The 19,539-nt window shown below is 44.3% G+C and overlaps 1 protein-coding gene across 8 annotated transcripts in view; it reads left to right on the forward strand.

The window, feature by feature from the left end:
- Positions 1-19,539, forward strand: part of VGLL4 (vestigial like family member 4) — a 191,242-nt gene that overhangs the window by 151,128 nt on the left and 20,575 nt on the right. The gene's annotated exons all lie outside the window — the stretch shown is intronic.

Below are 19,539 nucleotides of genomic sequence, written 5' to 3' on the forward strand. Positions count from 1 at the left end.
TGAACAGACGTATGTAAAATGTTTTGCTCAGGAGTCTAGAGTTGTACACATTTAGAAGTGGCTCAGTCGGTTAAGTGTCTGCCTTCGGCTCAGGTCATGATCCCAGGGTCCTGGGATCGAGTGCCGCATTGGGCTCCCTGCTCCGCGGGGAGCCTGCTTCTCCCTTTCCCTCTGCCTCTGCCCCCCTCTCATGCTTGCTCTCTCTCACTCTCTCTCAAAATAAAGAAATAAAATCTTAAAAAAAAAAGTACAGTAGCCTCTCTCCTCCCCCTTATCCGAGGGGTGTATGTTCCAAGACTCCCAGTAGATGCCTGATGCACAGATAGTACAAAACCCTATATACACTGTGTGTTTTCCTAGACATAGATACTTATGAGAAAGTTTAATTTATAAATTAGGCACGGTAAGAGATTAACAACAATAACTAATAATAAAATAGAACAATTGTAATAATACTGTCATGATAGTTATGTGAGTGTGGTTTTCTCTCAGAATATCTGTGGTACTGGACTCACCCTTCTTCTTGTGGTGATGTGAGATAATAAAATGTCTACGTGATGCAGTGAGGTGAATGACCTAGGCATTGGTATGTAGCATTCAGCTACTGTTGACTACAAGGAGGATCCTCCGCTTCCAGGCCACAGTTGATTGTGGAAAGCAAAACTGCAGAAAGGGTGCCGGGGGGGTGGGGGGTGGGGGGTGGGGTGGGGAAGCAATTGAATTAATTCTCACCTTGTATATTCATGGTATAAACTTGAGACCTTCCTAAAGTGGGAAAGATGGCTTTTTGTGTTTATGATAAGGTGCTGCTCATCACTTCTGGTATGTGAGCCTGTTGTAGCTGTTCAGAACCAGGCTTGGGGCAGGTCCTCCATCTGCCACCAGCATTCTCTACGATCATGACATGAGTTTCTCCCACTCTCTGGGCCTCAGTTTCCTTATTTGTGAAACAGAGGGGTTGACACGAAAGTTTTCTGAATCCGTACAGCGTTCCCACGTTTACATTGAGAAAGTAGCTTGCTTCTGTGCGCCTTGTTCCGCCTTCCCCTTTGCACTCTCTTCTGAACATGCATGCCCCGCAAAGGGAGTGGAATGCCTTTTCCCATGTTCTCGGCGCTTGGAGACAGCCAGTCGGCTGCCCGGAGGGTCTGCTCTGGCAACCGTGCAGCCAGTTGGTACTGTCGGGGTCGGGGAGCTTGTCGGGGGCGGTGAGGTAGCCTGATGATTAGGAGGTGTAGCTTTGTAGATCCAGGTTCCAAGAGCCTACTCTCTTTTCCCCCTCCCCAGGCATGAATTGATGTGTTGTAATTATTCACAGTGCTTGGCTTCCCCAGTTCTGATTTCTGAGGATGCTGCTGATTCTGGCAGGAACGTGACTGCTCCGAGTTGCTGTTTTCTCGTTGGCCAAGACCTTGAGCGGCGAGAGGCCGCCGGTAACGCCCGCAGCGCTGTGCTGCCTCAGCGCCCGCAGTCCTGAGCATTCCGCGCATTCCAGCCCGCTTGGACTGTTGTGTGCAGTCATAAGACATACTGACAGAGGTATTTATCCTCAAATAAATCACTGTAGTGTTAGTCAGAGGCTGAGCCTGCAGTCTGGAGCCCTGGAATTTGCTACAATCAGGAATCCAGCAACAAGGCACTGCAAAACAATGAGCTCTCCCAAATAGGGAGAGGCTCGTCATTTAGATTCTGGGCGCTCAACTGTTTGTTCATTCTCTTGTTACTAGGAATTTCTTCTTCTCCTCTGCTGCCATCCTCTTTCCAGAAACCCACATAGGAGACATTTGGTCTTTTTTTTTTTTTTTTGGAGGAAGGAAAGGGGAGGTAGCCCTGAAACAGTATATTTTGTGAGCAGACATGCCTTGGTTTAAATTGCAATTCTGCCACTTACTTGGATAGTTATTTAATGTACCTGGGCCCACTATCCTTCTTTGTAAAATGCCAATGATAATAGCTCATGGGAGGCCTGTCATGAGCACAAGAATCAGCATATGCAGGGAGTTTGGTGCAGTATGATTGATACTCAGTTGATGGTAGTAGCTGTTTTATTATTGCTAAGTCCCTGAATCTGGTATTGATAACAAGGATAAAGAATAAAAATACTATCATGGTTTAATGCCCAAGTGTGTGTGAATTTCACTCAGAAAGTCTGGGCTCAAATTTCAGCTTCTTTATTTTTCAGTGGAAGTAATCATAGTTATTTCCTCATAGGATGATTGTAAATGCCTGGTACAGTGCCTGGCATATAGATGGTAAGCACTCAGCCAAAGTCATCATTGATATTATTATTTCAGTGTTAGAAAATGAGGGGCGCCTGGGTGGCTCAGTTGGTTAAACATCTGCCTTTGGCTCAGGTTATGATCCCAGGGTCCTGGGATCGAGCCCCACGTCAGGCTCTCTACTCAGCAGGGAGTCTGCTTCTCCCTCTTCCTCTGTCTGCTGTTCCCCCTGGTTGTGCTCTCTCTCTCTGTCAAATAAATAAATAAATTCTTAAAAAAAACCCAAACAAACCAGAAAATGATTTTGTAACTCCTTGGGTCGTTGCAAATATGACCTTGAAGTACAGAGGACTATAAATAATTTGAAGTGTAAATAATAGAAATAGAATTGCTAGATTTCATGTACATCTCACAACTGATGTCATCACACAGAGTTTTAGGCAAACAGAAAGAGCAGCACCCCCACCCCCACCCCCAGGCCACATAGCCTGGACCTCTAGGTGATCAGCATGTGGTCTGTTCATTCTGCTGTCACTGTTCTCCTTTGATAATTATTTGTTTCAATAACAGTAAGTGTTTCTATTTGTATCTTCTAAGAGTGGAATTACAGATTTTATAGGCAAATTGGAAAAATGCTACATCTCTTCTTCATGTTGTAGGGTACTTAGTATTGTTGGATTTGAGAGAATGTTTCCTCTTTGAGCTATAGGGTGTTCCCTCCTTTTTATTTGATATGTCTAAGAATTTTTTAATAATAAATTACAAATTGATGTTTCTAGTATATTTGTCTCTTTAAGGAAATTACAAAATGATTTTTTGCCTTTTATCTTCTTAGTTACATGTTCATGTTGTGTAGTGAAAATGTGTTTTGTTTATTTAATCACTGAAGAAATCACAATAATTCTGGGCATGAAGTGTTGTTGAAAAACAGTTTTGACAGCTAGTAAGAGAGTTTCAAAGATGCAAGCCTTGGCTGCGTTTCATTATAATCATCATATTGAGATACTTTCCAATAGAGAGGAGGAGAGATTGAGTGTCTCTCCTTGAGCCAGAGTAGGAAGCTACAGACAATGACTAAATTTCATCTGACTTAATTCAGGGAGGAGGAGGACAAAGAAGAGAGGTGTCCTTAGTGATTTCTCCAGAACTTGGAAATTGAGAATTCCTGGACTCTTATTCCAACCCTGTATAGCATGGGTCCTTTGAACTCTTCATTAACTTTCTTGTTGAAATGGTGACTCAGAGAAGTATTTTTTTGTTTGTTTCTTAAGAAAAGTGTTAAGAGCATGAATGTTTTATTTAGAAATGGAAAGATACCATGTCTCTGAGAAAGAAAGTGGATTAAGTAAGGTATGGAGGTGTGGGCGTTGGGATTCCTCTCCTGGAAATGTCAATAAGTAATTTTTTTCTACGACGCTGGTATTCAGGTGTGATCTGCTAAGGAAGAGCTCTCTTTTCCTCTGTCCATGACCCATATGGACTCATGGATTGCTATTTTATAGCTGTCCCTAATTTGGTGAATAAGAGCACTTTCAGCTGGTTCCTGTGTCCTTGTTATGTGCCTTTTTTTTCTTAAAGCACTTCTTACTTTCTGGCAAACATAATCCTCCTCTTGTAACCTACCTGTGCCAGCCATGGAATTAACCATTTCTCCAGGGGACCCTTGTTCCTTTTAGTGGCGAATAGGATTTAGAAGCCAAAATCTGGGTGCTAAGTATTTTTATGGTGTCATTGCCTTTAGATTTGAGTTGTCTAATATCATAGACCAGTTCTTCTGTTGTACTAGCCACATTTCATACTCAGCAGACACATTTCAAGCTCAGCAGCCACACGTGGCTAGAGGCTACCGTACTGTACAGCACAGACACAGAATATTTCTACCATCACAGAAAGTTCTGTTGAACAGCACTCTTTGCTAAGAAATCATGAGTTCATGTTAATACTCCAGTTCTAACCCAATTCCACAGAATTCTTCCTCACCATCCCCCACTCCATATTTGCATCTCCCTGCTTCCCAGCAGTACATTTACTTTATCATTCACTCCTATAGTTCATATAAAATACTTCTGGAATTGCTGTGCCCATACCACTTTGAAAAACAAACCTACCAGAAAGAGCTCAAGATTTGCTGGCAGTTCTTTTTTTGTTCCATGCTGAGTGTATAACAAAGTACTGGTAACTTTGTAGTCCGCTACTTCCCCTGTCCCCACTTCAGTGTTGTGTTAACAAGAATGTATAGTTGGGTTCATTCATGTATCTTTGCATTCAGCGGTAGATTTTTTTCCATCTTTGTTGATTTCACTTTATTTTTTGAATATATAAAACATTAACATGCTTCTAAAAGTCAAGACTATATTAAAAAGTACTTGGAAGAGTGAGGAGTGTTACTCCCTCCCCTCTGTCCTTCTTTCCTTTTGCTCCTTCCTCTGGTAGGCTGTGATCCTTCTTGTGTTTCTTTTTGTCAAAGTAAGCAGATACATGAATGGTTTCTCAATTTCCTGTCTTTTTCTTAACACCCTTTATATGTTCATTTGAGTTCTGGGGTTTTCATTCAACCATATACCGTAGAAATCTCTTCATGCCACTTCCTCCTCCTTGTTTCCAACTGCATAGTGTTCCACGGCATGCATGTGCCAGAGTTCAGTTAACCAATCCCCTCTGTCTGGACATTTAGGTAATTTCCAGCATTTTACAATCCTGATAATGCTGCAGTAGATAAACTTGTGCATGTGTAATATCTCGTGTATTTGCAGTACTGTAAAAACTCTTGAAGGCAGACAATTGATGGAGCAAAACAACAGGCTAAATTCATACTGGTTTTGTGACCTAGTTTGGGCTGCTTGGCTGAGAGTTCTGTGCTGAAGAGTACAGTCTAAGATGACTTTTGGAAATGAAGCTGTTTTCAACTTTGTGTGTGAAGGTATGTGTAGGGTTTGTGTGTGTTGAAGGTTTGCCATTGAACTGCTGAGTCAGTCACCTCTGAAAGGGAGGGAACGTTTATTGAGTGCTCTAACTGTATGCTCATCCTATGCTAGACACTTTAAAGATACTGTCTTACTTGACCCTCACAATAAATGTGACCCTTTAAGACGTGTGTGTGTGTGTGTGTGTGTGTGTGTAAGAGCTCTGTTACTTATAGAAGCAGAAATTGAGGCTCCGAGAGGATCATGTGTCCAAAGCAGTGCAGCTGGGATTAGTCCTGTTGTGTGTGACACCAAAACCAAAGATCATTTGCCAGAGCTGTATTTTGCTCAAGGCAGGATCCCATGCGTCTTAAATATGGGTATCATATATTTATGACACTTCACCAATTCAATGTCCAGTACATGGTAGGGACTAAATAATTTCTATGTTGAATTGAATTAGACCCACTTTCAAGAGACTGTGCCCCTCTTCCCTCTGGGGGAGGCGTCCTCTTCTGATCAGTGCTATACAGTTGCAAAGTAGCTGACCCTGGCCTGAGATGGGGCAAAACCCATAAGCTCACACTGGGATCAAAGCCATGGTCACTAGGCTTGTGCTCTAACCAGCTGAGTTTGCCGCGGACCGAGTTAGCAATCCCCACTGAATGGGGAAGGGCTAGTGAAAGAAAACAGTGCCTCTCCTCACGGGTGGCGCTCCTTTGAAATCCTGTCCTGGTGTGAAATGTGTCCAGTGCTGTTGTCTTTGCTTCTGTGGCCATTCTTTTGAAGTCTTTTCTCAAGCCCAGTGTAGCCAATTCTGCTTTCTCCTTGAGTGCATATGCAGCTTCTGGGCTCCTCTGTTTCCTCTGCTCCTCCTTTTCCTCCTTCTTTGGTCTTTGCTTTCTCCTCCCCTCCACTTCCTATTCTTACTCCTTCCCCCCGTGCCACGCCCCCACACCCCTTTGGCCCTAGTTGTTTCACTCTTCCCTCCATAAGCATGAATAGAAAAGAGGGAGAAACAGACAAACTCAAAAACAGTCATTCTTTCTGCTTGACAGAAAGGTTAGAGGCGGCCTTTGAAATTAAGTGCTGAAATTAAGGAAACTCATTAAAAAACAAAACAACTTACTGCTTACTGGCTAAAATGGGAACGGGGTTTTCCTCTGGATTTTGTTTGTATTTTGATTGTATAAAGGGCACCTCAAATGTTCTGGACTATCTGTAGTTTGTGGTGCCAAGATGCTTGGCAGCAGCATCACACTCCCTTTGGTGACTCTGTGTTTCTTGTATCTCTTTATTTATTTATTTTTTAAGATTTTTTATTAATTTATTTGACAGAGACAGAGAGCGAGAGCAGGAACACAAGCAGTGGGAGTGGGAGTGGGAGAGAGGGAGAGAGCAGGCTTCCCGCCGAGCAGGGAGCCCGATGTGGGCCTCGATCCCTGGACCCCGGGATCATGACCTGAGCCGAAGGCAGACGCCTAACGACTGAGCCACCCAGGCGCCCTTCTTGTATCTCTTTAGTATCTTTGGTTTGGATACATATGGACATGCTTTACCAAGGGACTATTCCACAAACTCCATGAAAGTGAAGAGGGCAATCCTCATTTCACATTAAAACTAGACCCAGAGGAAATTGAAGAGTTGGGGTTATTTTGGTACCTTGACCCTACTGGCAACTGGGGCTTTGTAAGGTAAACAGTAATACGTATTTATAGACAGAGCATGTTGCAGTCCACATAAGCCTTAGAGAGAGGCACACTTCCATCACCGAGAATGGTGACAGCTCAGGATCTGCAGCAGCCACAGAATCCCGAGAGCCTTTGCATCGGGGCTTATTAATAACAGTGATGATTGATTCTTTATTATGTACCAAGCACTGTGCTGAGTACCTCATGGGCATGATCTCATCCCATCCTCACATCCCTGAGATGTGCATACTGTGATTAGCCCTCATTTACAGATGGTAAAACTGAAGCCCAGAGAGGTTCTGTACTTGGTCAACTGTGATTATCCCTCATTTACAGAGAGGTTCTGTACTTGGTCAAGGTCACACAGCTAGCTCGTAGGTCACGGGGCCAGGAATCAAAACCCAGCCTGCCTGATCCCAGAGCCAGTGCTCTTGGCGAGCACGTTATGTTTACATTAATAGCATAGGTATCCAGCCGCTATGAATCATTTGATACAGGACCTTAACGCCTTTTAGTTTTTAAGCACTCTCAGAACGCTACTGGCTCAGCTTTGGAGCTGAGAGGTGGAGACTTCATTTTAGCAGTAACCAGGGTGGGGGCATAAAGTGATGAAGAGCTGTCAGTAATAAGAACACTCTTCAAGCAAACCCTCCCAGAGTAGTGATGGTCCCTTCAGAGATGGCTAAAGAAGAGCTGCCATTTAGCTTCCCTGGAAGAGGCTTGAAATGGTGTGTCTCTGCAGGCAAGAGCCCTACAGGAACAAACAGGCATGTGTGTTTGTCTGTTTGTTCGTTTATGCCCAGGAAAGTGCTCTTTAAAGTGTTTTAATTCTTGGGGGCACCTGGGTGGCTCAGTTGGTTAAGCGTCTGCCTTTGGCTCCGGTTATAATCTTGGGGTCCTGGGATTGAGCCCCTCATCGGGCTCTCTGCTCAGTGAGGAGTCTGCTTCTCCCTCTGCCCCCCCCACTTGTGTTCTCTCTCGCTCGCTCTGCTCTCTCTCAAATAAATAAAAAAATCTTTTTTAAAAAATTGTTTTAATTCTTGTTTAAAAGTTCTAACCCAATTTTAAGTTAGTGGCACAGGCCGATAGTAGTAACCTTACTCTAACAGATGCACACTGGAGCAGTTTAAAATTTGGTTTAAGTATATAGAGACACATTTTTTTTTTTCCTTTCCAGATTTCATAAATCAGATGCTCTTGAAATAGAATCCCTCAAACTATGTGCTCTCTCTTCTCTCCCCCATCCTTCTGGGCATCATCCAAACTTGGGACATTTTAGCCTTGAAATTCTGTATTTTTCTGTACTTCTACACACAATCTTCTGGGTACCCCCAAAAGTGTTCTTGGGGATTCAGGAGGATATTTTATAGTCTTAATTTTAGTTATCCTAAATAACTAACTCAGAAACTGAGATAATGTTAAATTAGGATTTTTAAAAAATCTCTCCCCTCCATGTACAGCAAATATGTGTATTTACTTAAAAAAAAAAAAAAGGGTAAATGAGAAGGGAGCCTGGGTCTTTAATAATGTTTTGCGTTTGGGAAGTATAATCTATGGAGGGGTTAGTGTGAGACTGTGGCCCCAACACGGCCATCGGCAGTGCGGGCCGGCCTCCGCAGGGATGGACGCGACGCTGCTCTTCTGTGGCGACTTCTGCTCCCCTGTGACGTTAAAGGCGAGTCTGTGTGTTCCATGCAAGTGTTTGCTAATGAAGTGTGGTACCTTTAAATAAAGGTCACAGTCCTGACCTGTGTTGTGTGGGTTGCTTGTTTGTCAGGCTAGAGGCATTTTCTCATTTTCACAGTTCAGCCGAAAACAAAGACCTCCTTATCCGAGCAGGGAGCTGTGCTCCTAAGAGCTGACATCAGCCTTTTCCCAGCAGGCATCACTTCTGCCTTAAGAGTCTTTGCAGAAAGCTGGAAAGGGAGATACGCATCCTGCTACTGGTATTTTTCTGGCCAAATAACACACAGAGTAAAGAAATGCCAGGAGTGCCAGGAGTCAAAGGAGCAGAATCCACAGGACTGTCATTGTTTGTCGGGTCTGCTCTGGGGACCTCTGCGGGGCTTATCCTTGTCGCCAAGTACATAAAAGTGGGACAAAAACCTTGAAAATGGAGGACTTCTTTTTTCCTAGAGAGGAATTAAAGAACATTCGGGATATATCAGAAAACTTCCATTAGCATGTATAAAGTCACTTTTTAAAATGGCACGTTAAAATTGAAAAAGACTGTTTTTATTTACAGAGTAAGAAGCATTTGTTCAAAAGTTGAGGAACCGAAACAACACAGCATTTGGCTGTTTCTCCCTACTACCCTGGTCTCTGGGCTCTGAAGCTGTTTTTGGAGTGCTGTTGTCTTGAAAAGGCTTCTGCCCAGGAACACAATGGCAGCTATTTTTACATATAGTTTGAGGATTAATCTTGAGGTGGCTTTATGACTGTTGGAATACAAAGCCAGTCTGTCCTGCAAGTGTAGAAAGTGCTGCCACTTGAGTAGATCGGACCAAGGACCAGGAAGAGGAATGCTAAGAAACATTGCCTGTGTGCTGATGGTTCTTTTATTTTCCTCTAGGATCTCGCTTGTAAATCCATCATTTGCCTGGGCTACATGCACCTGGAACATAGCGAGGTGGATTACAAGCCCAGTGTTGTGTGTCTGGCGTAGTTTTTATTTGATAAGTGCCAGTGCCCGGTCTCTATCTTCTTTGCTAAATCCCTGGGTAAACCAACCCTCCCCACCCCCGCCTCCATTTTGAAATTTCTTCACAAATTGTCTCCAAAGCATAATTAGAGAACTTAATGTTGCAGAAGTGTTCTGAGTCTGGCAGTAGCTAGAAACCTTGCCAGACAAGAGATCTGAATTCTCGATCCAAGCCTTCATAGCCCCGACAGAGGCAAAATGTACTGCAGAATAGAAGGAAACTGATATGGGGCGCCTGGGTGGCTCAGTTGGTTGGGCGTTGGACTCTTGGTTTCTGCTCAGGTCATGATCTCAGGTGCATGAAGTCGAGCCTCTGTGCTCAGTGGGGAGTCTGCCGGCGATTCCCTCTGCCCTCCCACCCCCCACACCACATACTCTTTCTCTCAAATAAATAAATCTCAAAAAAAAAAAAAGAAGGAAACCAACTTCACTACTGTGCTCTCCTCAAAATTATCCTTCCTCTTGCCTTCCCTTCCTTGAAGAAATCTAAGAAGCGCAACTAATGGATCCACATGGAAACCAGCTCCAGAAACTGGGTGAAGGTCAAGTAGAGGAAACAAACCAGCTCTCACTAGGTCAGGTCACTGTAGAAGCAAGTCTGAGAACTGAAACCTCTTTGCTTCCCTAAATTTGTCTCTGGCACTGAACCCATCAAGGAATGGTTGTGGGGTTTTCTAACTCATCAGGAGTAATTTCCTCAGCTGCATGTGGCCACTGAAGTCCCACGCCTCATGGATTCAAGGCACCATTGCCCGTAGATTGTCTCAGAACACTGTTGCCTGCAGATGCTCTAAGGAAAAAAGTGTTCCCTGGCCTAAGTTTGGGAAGTACCTAACCGGGTCGTGCAGTCTGCTCACGTTTGGTAGCACGTAGCAGGCGTTGAGAAGTCCGATGTATGGAAACACTGTTTAGCCCAGGACTGGTCATGTGAGTAGCCATGGACTCTTCATCCCTTTTTCATGAGACCTGCCGGGAATATTCCGGGGAGCACACTTGCCTAACAAAATGAGCATTTTGTTTGGTTTCAGAATTTTATTATAACCTTTCCGATTCACAAAAGTCTGGTGCTGCCGTACTGATGTAGCAGCTGTTGCAGTGAAATGATTGTGTGGTTCCCGGACTGGGGACTCCTGAGTGCCATCTTCCGTGTCTGGGGCTCTTGGGGAACTTCTGTGAGTCCAGAGAAGTTGAGGAAGGCTGAGGTCCTGTCCTCACTTGACGTTATGACTCTCATCTTCCATCCTTAGCTCCCTCCCCCTCTCTGAGCTCTTTCTAGAGAACATATTATCTCTACTTCCATATCCACTTCCCAGTCCAGTACTGTCGTCATCTCTGCCAACAATTTTATATATTTTAAAAGATTTACTTATTTATTTTAGAGAGAAAGTGAGCAAGCGAGCCTGAGCGGGGGGAGGGGCAGAGGGAGAAGGAGAGAAGCATACTTTCCATTGAGCCTGATGTGGGGCTCAGTCTCACGACCCTGAGATCATGACCTGAGCTGAAATCTAGAGTCGGACGCTTAACCGACTCAGTCACCCAGGTGCCCCTCTGCCAACAGTTTTAATGAAACTTATCTCCCTCATTCACTGGTGACCTACTCATCACCAGATCTAGAAGGAAACCTGCAATTCCTTATCTTATTACACTTCCTCTTCCTTGTAAGTCTCTTCCCCCTTGGTTTCCATGGCCCCTTTCTTGCTTTCTTTGGTTCCCCTCCTACTTCTGTGTCCACTCCACTCAGGATCTTTCAAAGACTTGGCATTATTGCCATTCTGCAGAGCTCTGTCCTTGTCACTGTACAGACACTTCTGAGGAAGCCACATGCCAACTCATGGCTTGGATTACCACTCCAGGTGGAGGATTCCCAAATCTTCATGTCTAGCCAAGTCCTACCCTTCATACCCGTAGAGCCGTCTGCCTTTGAGATACTGTGTGTGCTCCTCAGGTCAGTGCTGCTTTGCTGGAATTGATTTTAGTAGCTCCTTTCTTCTTCTTCCAGTCTGTCCCCCATATTTATGATGGGGCAGCTGTCTTTCCACTCGTCCTTGAAGTCGCCTTCTCCCTCCTCCCACTTTATCCCCCATATCGAACCCATTGGCATGCCCTGCTAAATATCGTCCATGTCGGTACTGGCCCCGGCCATAGTTTAGACCTCCATTCCATGACAGTGCCTTCTTTACTGGTCTCGGCACTTCAGAAGGTTTTTGAAGTCTTACTCTCTTCCTCCAGTCTTCCATGGCTCCCAGTCAGCTCCAGGAGACACCACATAGACCTCTGTCTGCAGGAGCTTCTGCCCATATGCTCCCACTTGCTGAAGTGAACCCATGTGCCTTCACCCCTTCCTGATACACTTTTCTCACCTCCTTCTCTTGGCAAATGGTGATGCCTTCTGCTTTGAGATGAACACATCTTTGTATAAAATATAACACTTTGCTGTAATTGTGTGCCCATCTGTCTGTCCCTCTCCCCAGACTGCAGGTCTTTGCAGGGCAGGAGCTGAGTCTTACTCATGTCTGTCCCACTAACACCCAGCACCATGCCCAACACCTGGTAGGTGCTAAGTAAGTGTTTGATTGAAAAACAAGTCACTATGAGAGTACTGTCAGAACTCTCTTCCCTTTGGGAAAGATTTTTAAGAATTGCTTTCAGCTATGTAATAAACCCCGTGTGGCACCACTTACTGTGTGTGCTTCCGTGCTTTCCTTGGAGCCTTGATGTTTAGTTCAGGGAGCATGCTGGAACAGAGAGAACCCCACCATCACTACCTCCACTGCCTTCCTTTCCCTTTCTGTCCCTTGCTCCCCCAAGACGGGAAAACGCAAACCCCTAATACCTGGGCAAATGCACAGTTTACAATCTGAATCACTAGCCCTGCTTGTGATGCTTGTTTCGGATCAAATGATCTTTTCCTGATGTTGATGCTGAGTAATAAGCCTTCAGAGTTCATTGTATGAATGAAATGTGTTTTTTTCCCACTGCTCTATTTATATTTCTTCTTATGCATCGTGCTCTGATGCCAGTGTGTACATGATGTAAGGTATATAGAAACGAGAAATTCACTCCAGCTGGGCGCACCTCACAGTTCAGAAGGATGGCCACACATTTCTTCGGCGGGTGGAAATCAACTCAAAGAGTAGATCTGTTCCTACTGGAAAAGCAAACAAATATGTGCCCAAGTATTTACTGCTTTTGGTGTTTTTTCACATCTGCCTGAAAAGAAACTCCTCAAAGCCAAAGTGTTTATTGGCTATTCTAGTAGGTTCGTTGTGTTTGTTTTATTTGTGTGTGATAGAGCTTCGGGCTGGCATCACTAACAGCCCTAGTTCCCTGTGTGTTGGTTTTGAACGATCCTGCATCATTTTGCGGTAGGCGTTTAGCTTTAGAGCAAGTTAGAGCAACTGATGGAAACAGCACTGTCTAGGAGCTAAGGGTGAAACATGGATAAAGCTGGGGAAAGGAGACCTCATGGAAAGAGGCTGATGGCTGCACAGTGCCGTAGTCAGCAGGTAATCTTGAGAGCTTATTTGAAGGACATGGCAAAGTTTACTGGGGCGGGGGGGGAGTTGGTTCTGGCTCCTTTTTGACAACAAGATAAAATCCAAGTTCTTTAGGGTGACTCTCAGGGATTTTGGTGATCTGTCCCAAACTCCCTTTTCCCACTTACTTCTGTAGATGGCCTTCTTGGACTGTCGATCATTGAACTCTTCCTTAACTGTGGTTAAAATTTAAAAGAATTTATTTAAATTCCTGCTATTTTATAACTTTAGACAAGCTACACAGCGTGGGAAGCAGCTCTTTGACAATTCAGGGTGGTCAGTTTGGATTGTCCAACCAGCCTCACGATTTCCATTTTGGGGCTAATATTTGAAACTAACATTTTCATTGTCCATAGCATCTTAATGTGTATGGCATGACCTCTCCATCACCCTGTTCCTCCCCATATCCTTGTGTCAGCTCTTCTGTAAGACTATGTGACATCCCACTTCGCCTACACTTGGTTAGATCATTCTAGACGTACCACCCAAATTTGGTGATAATCTGACCTGTCATCCTTCTCTCCCTCTACCATCCCCTGCCCCAATTTTTTATTTTGGAAAAAGTTCAGATCTACAGAAACATTGAACAACTAGTTCAATGAGTACCCATCACTTAGCTTCACCAGTTGTTAATATTTTGCCAAATTTGTTTTCCCTTGTATCTATGTTTTAACAATGATATGATCTAATATACTAATATATTCACATTCAGTAATGTTCTTTATAGATGTTTTCTCTTTAATTGGGGATTCAATTACACAACATACTTCGCATTTGATTTAGAATAGATTTTTCCCATTTTGTGGGGGTGGATGGTGATGGCATTCTGGTGGCTAAAGGAAAGGGGACCTGGACAGGGACAAGTGCCAGCACCCTGTGAGGTCTCCCTTGGGATACCAATGGGACCCCTGGCAGGGAGTTGGTTTGTGAACCTTGGGAAGGGTGGCATTGTACATGATACATAAAGGCAGTATTCAGGCTATGTTTGTGGTTGTTATGTGGTGGGAAGTGAGAGCTCAATCTGGGGACGAGGGAAAGAGAGAGAAGTCATGGTGAGGAGGAGGGAAAGGATCTGGAACACAAGACAGCTGAGATTTATGGAACAAATAAAAATTTTCATGCCTGCTCTAAGATAGCTTAACTCACCTTTTCATAGATTTTTTTTTTTAAAGATTTTATTTATTTATTTGACAGAGACAGAGATAGCGAGAGCGGGAACACAAGCAGCGGGAGTGGGAGAGGGAGAAGCAGGCTTCCCCCCGAGGAGGGAGCCCGATGTGGGACTCGATCCCAGGGCCCTGGGATCATGACCTGAGCCGAAGGCAGATGCCTAATGACTGAGCCACCCAAGTGCCCCATCCTTTTCATAGATTTTTTATTACTAATGCCCCAAAGGCTCATTTCTATTTCTAGCCGTAATTCCAACAGTTTTACTTAAAACAAAACAAAAAACAACAGTACCTTCACTTATTCCTGGCAAAGATGGAATATTCTCTGTTCCTTTTCTTCCCAAACCTATAAAACTCAAACAAAACCTCGGTAGATGCTTTCCTATAAGATCCCCAATTTCTGACTGAGAAAGAATTCATTTGAAGCTCAGGTGAAGTCTTTTGACTGAAAACTGGTGCCTTGGGGGGTGGTGGGGTGAGGTGGGGGTTGGGGGGCGTGTCGTCTAATTTTCAGCAGCATGTGTGGTGTCTAATAAAAACAGTCTCAGAATTTTTAACACTTGATGTCAGTAACTCTTCAATGGTGCTGAGATTGGATTCGGGTATATGTGTAGGACCTGGGAGGGGACTGAGTGCTAAGACCTGGAGCTGTTGGCCATGGCGCCTCCCAGCCAAGCATCTTGCCGCGGTGCTGGGAGAGGGCAGGCGCGCTCCGGCCTTGGCAGCAGCCGTGCACGGCTCATAGGAGTATGGCGCTCCCTCTACCTCCTGCTGCTGAGGTCATGGGGCTGCCTCATTTTTGTCCTTTTCCAGGATTGGTTGTTTGACTCTTCTTTCATTTCCAAGAGGTGTAGCACAGTATCTTTCCAGTAAATGCCCCCCTTTTTTTCCTTCAACTAGCTAGCCTTGTTTTATGTTGCTTGTCACCAAAAGAACTTGTTGACAAATGCAGGTATTATTTGGGTTGTTTGCAGTGTTTCACTGTTATTTGCAAAACTTCTGGGATGATGTGTGTATATCCATCCTTGTTCGTATGTCATATTTCCCATTTTTCTAGAAGTGGGATTTCTGGGTCTGAGGGCAGCTTCTGCCCGCTTGGTCTCTGGTAGGCCCTCTGATTTACATTCCCACTATTAATTGTATGCATGTGCCTGTGTCCCTGCATCATCACAAAGTGACTGTTACCATGTATTTGATTTTTGCAAGATTCGTAGGGGAATCATTGGAGTAACTTGCCTTTTTTTCCATCTCTGCCCCTAGGGAACTTGAATGATCTTTTTACATGCTTATTGGCCATTTGGATTTCTTCTTTTTGACTTTGTATCTTTCACTCTCTCTCTCTTTTTTAAGTAGGGCATTCATCTTCTTTCTCTTACTGTGTTACAACTCTTCATGTCAAGGATCCTTCATCAGATGTGTTAGGAAAATAACCGTTTTCCTAGTTTGCCATTTGCTTTTCAGCATTACTGTTTTTTTGAAATACAGATTTTTAAAAAAAATTCGGAAGTGGTTGAATCATTCAATCTTTTCTTTAATGGAAGAATCTTCTAACGTGTTCTAGGAGGGACTGAAATGTGTTGGTGAGTACCTTGTAACACATCTGCTGTGTTTTGATGGTAGGATAATTGTCTCTACTTAATACATGTTTGCTATGGGATGGAGAAAAGCCTGTTGTTTGTGTATTACTTCATTAGTTCATTTTATCCGGCATTTCCCAAGTGCCTCTTTGTTGGTGGCATGGGGGATGTGGGTGTGCAGGGAAGGAGTCAGTCCTGGTTAGGGGAGGGGACTTGGCTGTACCTGGTGATGCGCAGGACAGAGCCCTGTGAGGAGCGGTCATCGCCTGCCTTTCCTGACTTGTCTGCTTTTTCCTTCCCTTCCCCTCAAGGACATTTTTCACTATCTCTGAGCACTGTGCGTGGCCAGAGTGCTTTCGGTATTTGTTTTAATAGCCTCTTATTGGGTACCATAAGTAAGCTCTGAAATCAAAAGTTTAGATTCTGTTTTTATTTAACCATTTTACCAGATGTTTCCTGTGGTTTGACAGATGTACCATTTACTCGAAAGTTACACTCCTGAGATTCTGAATGTTATGGACACTGTTGCTATAGACAATGATTCTGTCAGGGCAGGATTTGGAAGACAACTTTCGAATCATTTTTGGGTTGAAGATGTGTTTTTCCCAAAACAGAAATGCTTATCTTCATAATCCACTTTTACCTTCTCTGTTAGCATTCTGATCTGTGGTTTATGAATGACCACAGCCTATTGATTAGAGTTTATTCCAGTCGACACCATTGTGCCTCGGCGGGGAGTCCCATTCTGAAAGCCATTCGGGTACATCCAGGTTTTGTTTGCAAAACTCACCTGGGTCGGGGGAAGAAACTCAGGTGGTGGGCAGGAGATTTAAATTGGGTTGAAAATCTGGCTTGATGCCCTACCTTGATGGGCCACTTGACGCTGGGGTGCGGTTGACTGAGAAAGCTGCAGACATGGCAGTTTTTGCACCCACCGAAAGCCCGTCAAGACAAAGCAAGGACTGTGGTGGTCCCTTTGCCTTCCCGGTGCCCACAGCCCGCAGTTCTCTGCAGCCTGAGTCCTAATAGAAAAGAGCCTCTCATCCAGGATTCTGCTGGTGGGAGGAAAGCAGAGGAAGTTGCTTCCTACAAGACAAGTGAGACTAGTTGGGGCTGCAGTGGAGGAAAAACGAGGATTTTTGACATTCCTTCAGTGAGGGGCCAGATGCGAGGGTGCCGTGGAGCTGCATGCGTGGCTCTGTCAGAGCTGGCTCCCTTCTCCAGCAACCTTCCTCTCCTGTGTTTTGTTTAGCCTTATTTAGAGTTTTATAAAAAAGCCTTATGTTATGGAAGACAGAGAAACAAAGAAAGAGGAAATCGCATGCTGTAATTCTGACAGCAGATCTATGTGCGCACAAAATGGAACTGTAATGATGCATGTAACATTTTGGCAAGACACGTGTGTAAATAAACCCTCCCAGGAGTTACCATTCTATCCCAGGACCCGCAGGAAACTTTGCTTGCAGCGTGGGGGCGGGCAGGCCCCCTTACCTTGCAGCTCTCCTCGCCGACGGGGACTCTTATTCTGACAGGCGTTCTGCCTACCCACTTTTGTGCCTGGGCCTGCTTGCCAAGTTTGTGAGGCCCAAGGCTTTCTTGTGGGAGGACGCTGGGCTGTCTTCATGCTCTTTGGCAATGATTAAAGTGAGGTTAGTACCAAAAACCCTTTCATTTTATTCCCTTATCCTTGCTTTTTCAAACCAGATGGCAACCCTGTATTTTCAGCTGTAATTAATTTAAACTATGAGGCAGCGAGTACTGGGAGAGGTAGAGTTGACTCTGCTCAGAAGGGACAGCAGTGGTGTTCCTGCCCAGCCCTCTCCCCTCACCAGATGGCACAGTGTCCCAATCAGAGCCATGTCCCCCCCACCGCGCTGCTCTGGAGAGGGGCCTGGCCGCAGGGAGAGGGCTGTCCACGGGGCTGCCGCGCTGGCCCCCGATGACACGTGTGAGCTGGAAAGGTTAACGCACACTCGTAATTGTGGCCTTAGTGGACTGGAAGTAACCGGGCTCCAGGTGATGGCTGACATGTTCTTGCCAGGCCGGGTTATCATGTGACCGCCTCAAGACAATGGCGCATAGTTTGAGTGGCTGCTGATTCAGGAGTACTGGGTGCTTTTTCTTCCTACTCATTTCAGCTGCCAGGATCGCCTCCAAAAGGGGGTATGTTTTAGGTTTAACATTTATTCTTAAAGAAAATTACAAGGGAAATAAAAGCCCTTGGCCACAATTGTAGTCTGGAGGTTTTGACCTCAGCTATTTGACCACTTCCCTCCGTGGAAATTTTACTTGAGTCCCCTCTCTGTAAGTTGGATCAATTAGTGATGGAGACATCCTTCACATTTAATAGAAAATGGGTGCTTTTGTTTAATCTCTCAGTAACTTGTCAGATAACTCCACGGAGCGGCCTCCCACCCCCAACCCTCCCCGCCCCTCTTTGCTCTGAATTGAAGCTCAGGTTAAAACGGAGCGAGGTGACTGCCTACCCGAGGGCTGGGCGTCCAGGGGCCCTCACCTGCCCGCACAGGTAGGCACACGGGGTTTTAGTTTCGTCACTGGAGAAACACATTTTCTGGGCAGTACAGAGGAGTTGCAGACTGAAGAAGATCTGTTAACGATAATATATGTGCAAAACACTTTGTAAAACAGTACGCTTAATGTTCTACAAGTGGTAGTTATTACTATTATTAACATTAGCCATCCTTGGATGACTTGAAGTAATTTTTAAAGGCCCATAGTGAGAAATGAGAACCACAAATATGTGGCTTGTGAGTCTCCAAAATGCTCACTGGTGATTACAGCATCATTGACTGCCGTCCCTGTGTGTGCCTGAGTTTGCTGAATTTAGTGAGCTGGGTGATGGATGTTCTTTGTTTACTTAATTTTATTTCAAATATTTACATTATTCATGAACATTTCTCTCATGGACCACTTGGACTGTGGTTACCAAGACTTGAATTTTTGTTGTTGTTGTTGTGGGCCAGAACCATCCTTTTGGAAACCTTTTATTTTTCTATAGTAGAGAGGGACAAACATGTAGATGATTTATCAAAACTTGTAAGGACTAGAAATTTAATATAGAATTACCATATGATCCAGCAAGTCCACTTCACCTGTATGTGCCCCAAAGAATTGAAAGCGGAGACTCAAACTATTATTTGCACACCCATGTTCATAGCAGCATTCTTCACAATAGCCAGCAGGTGGAAACAACCCAAATGTCCATCACTGGAAGAACAGATAAACAAAATATGTATGTGCCTAATGGAATATTATTCAGCCTTAAAAAAGGGGACAGAGTTCTGACACACGCTACATCACAGACGAACCTTGAAGACATTTGCCAAGTGAAATGTGCTAGTCACAAAAGGACAAATAGCGTATGACTCCATTTATGTGAGGAGTCAGATTCATAGAGAAGGAAAGTAGGACGGTGGTTGTTAGGCGAAGGGGGAGGGGGGCGGGGAGTTTGTGTTTAATGAGGACAGAGTTTCAGTTTGGGAAAATGAAAACATTCTGGAGGTGGATGGTGGTGATGGTTGCACAGCAGTATGAATATATTTAATGCCACTCAGTGGCATACTTAAAAATGACTAAAATGGTGAATTTTATGTGTATTTTACCACAGTAAAAAAATAATCTTCTAAAAACTAATGATTAACTTCAGTTCACTTGAATAAACAATAATGACTATTATGTGTTCCATACTCAGCTGGGATGAGTGGTATATAAGGAGGAGGTAA

This window comes from Mirounga leonina, unplaced genomic scaffold (assembly GCF_011800145.1).
Source record: "Mirounga leonina isolate KUSES-001 unplaced genomic scaffold, KU_Mleo_1.0 Mir_94, whole genome shotgun sequence".
Lineage (NCBI taxonomy): Eukaryota > Metazoa > Chordata > Mammalia > Carnivora > Phocidae > Mirounga > Mirounga leonina.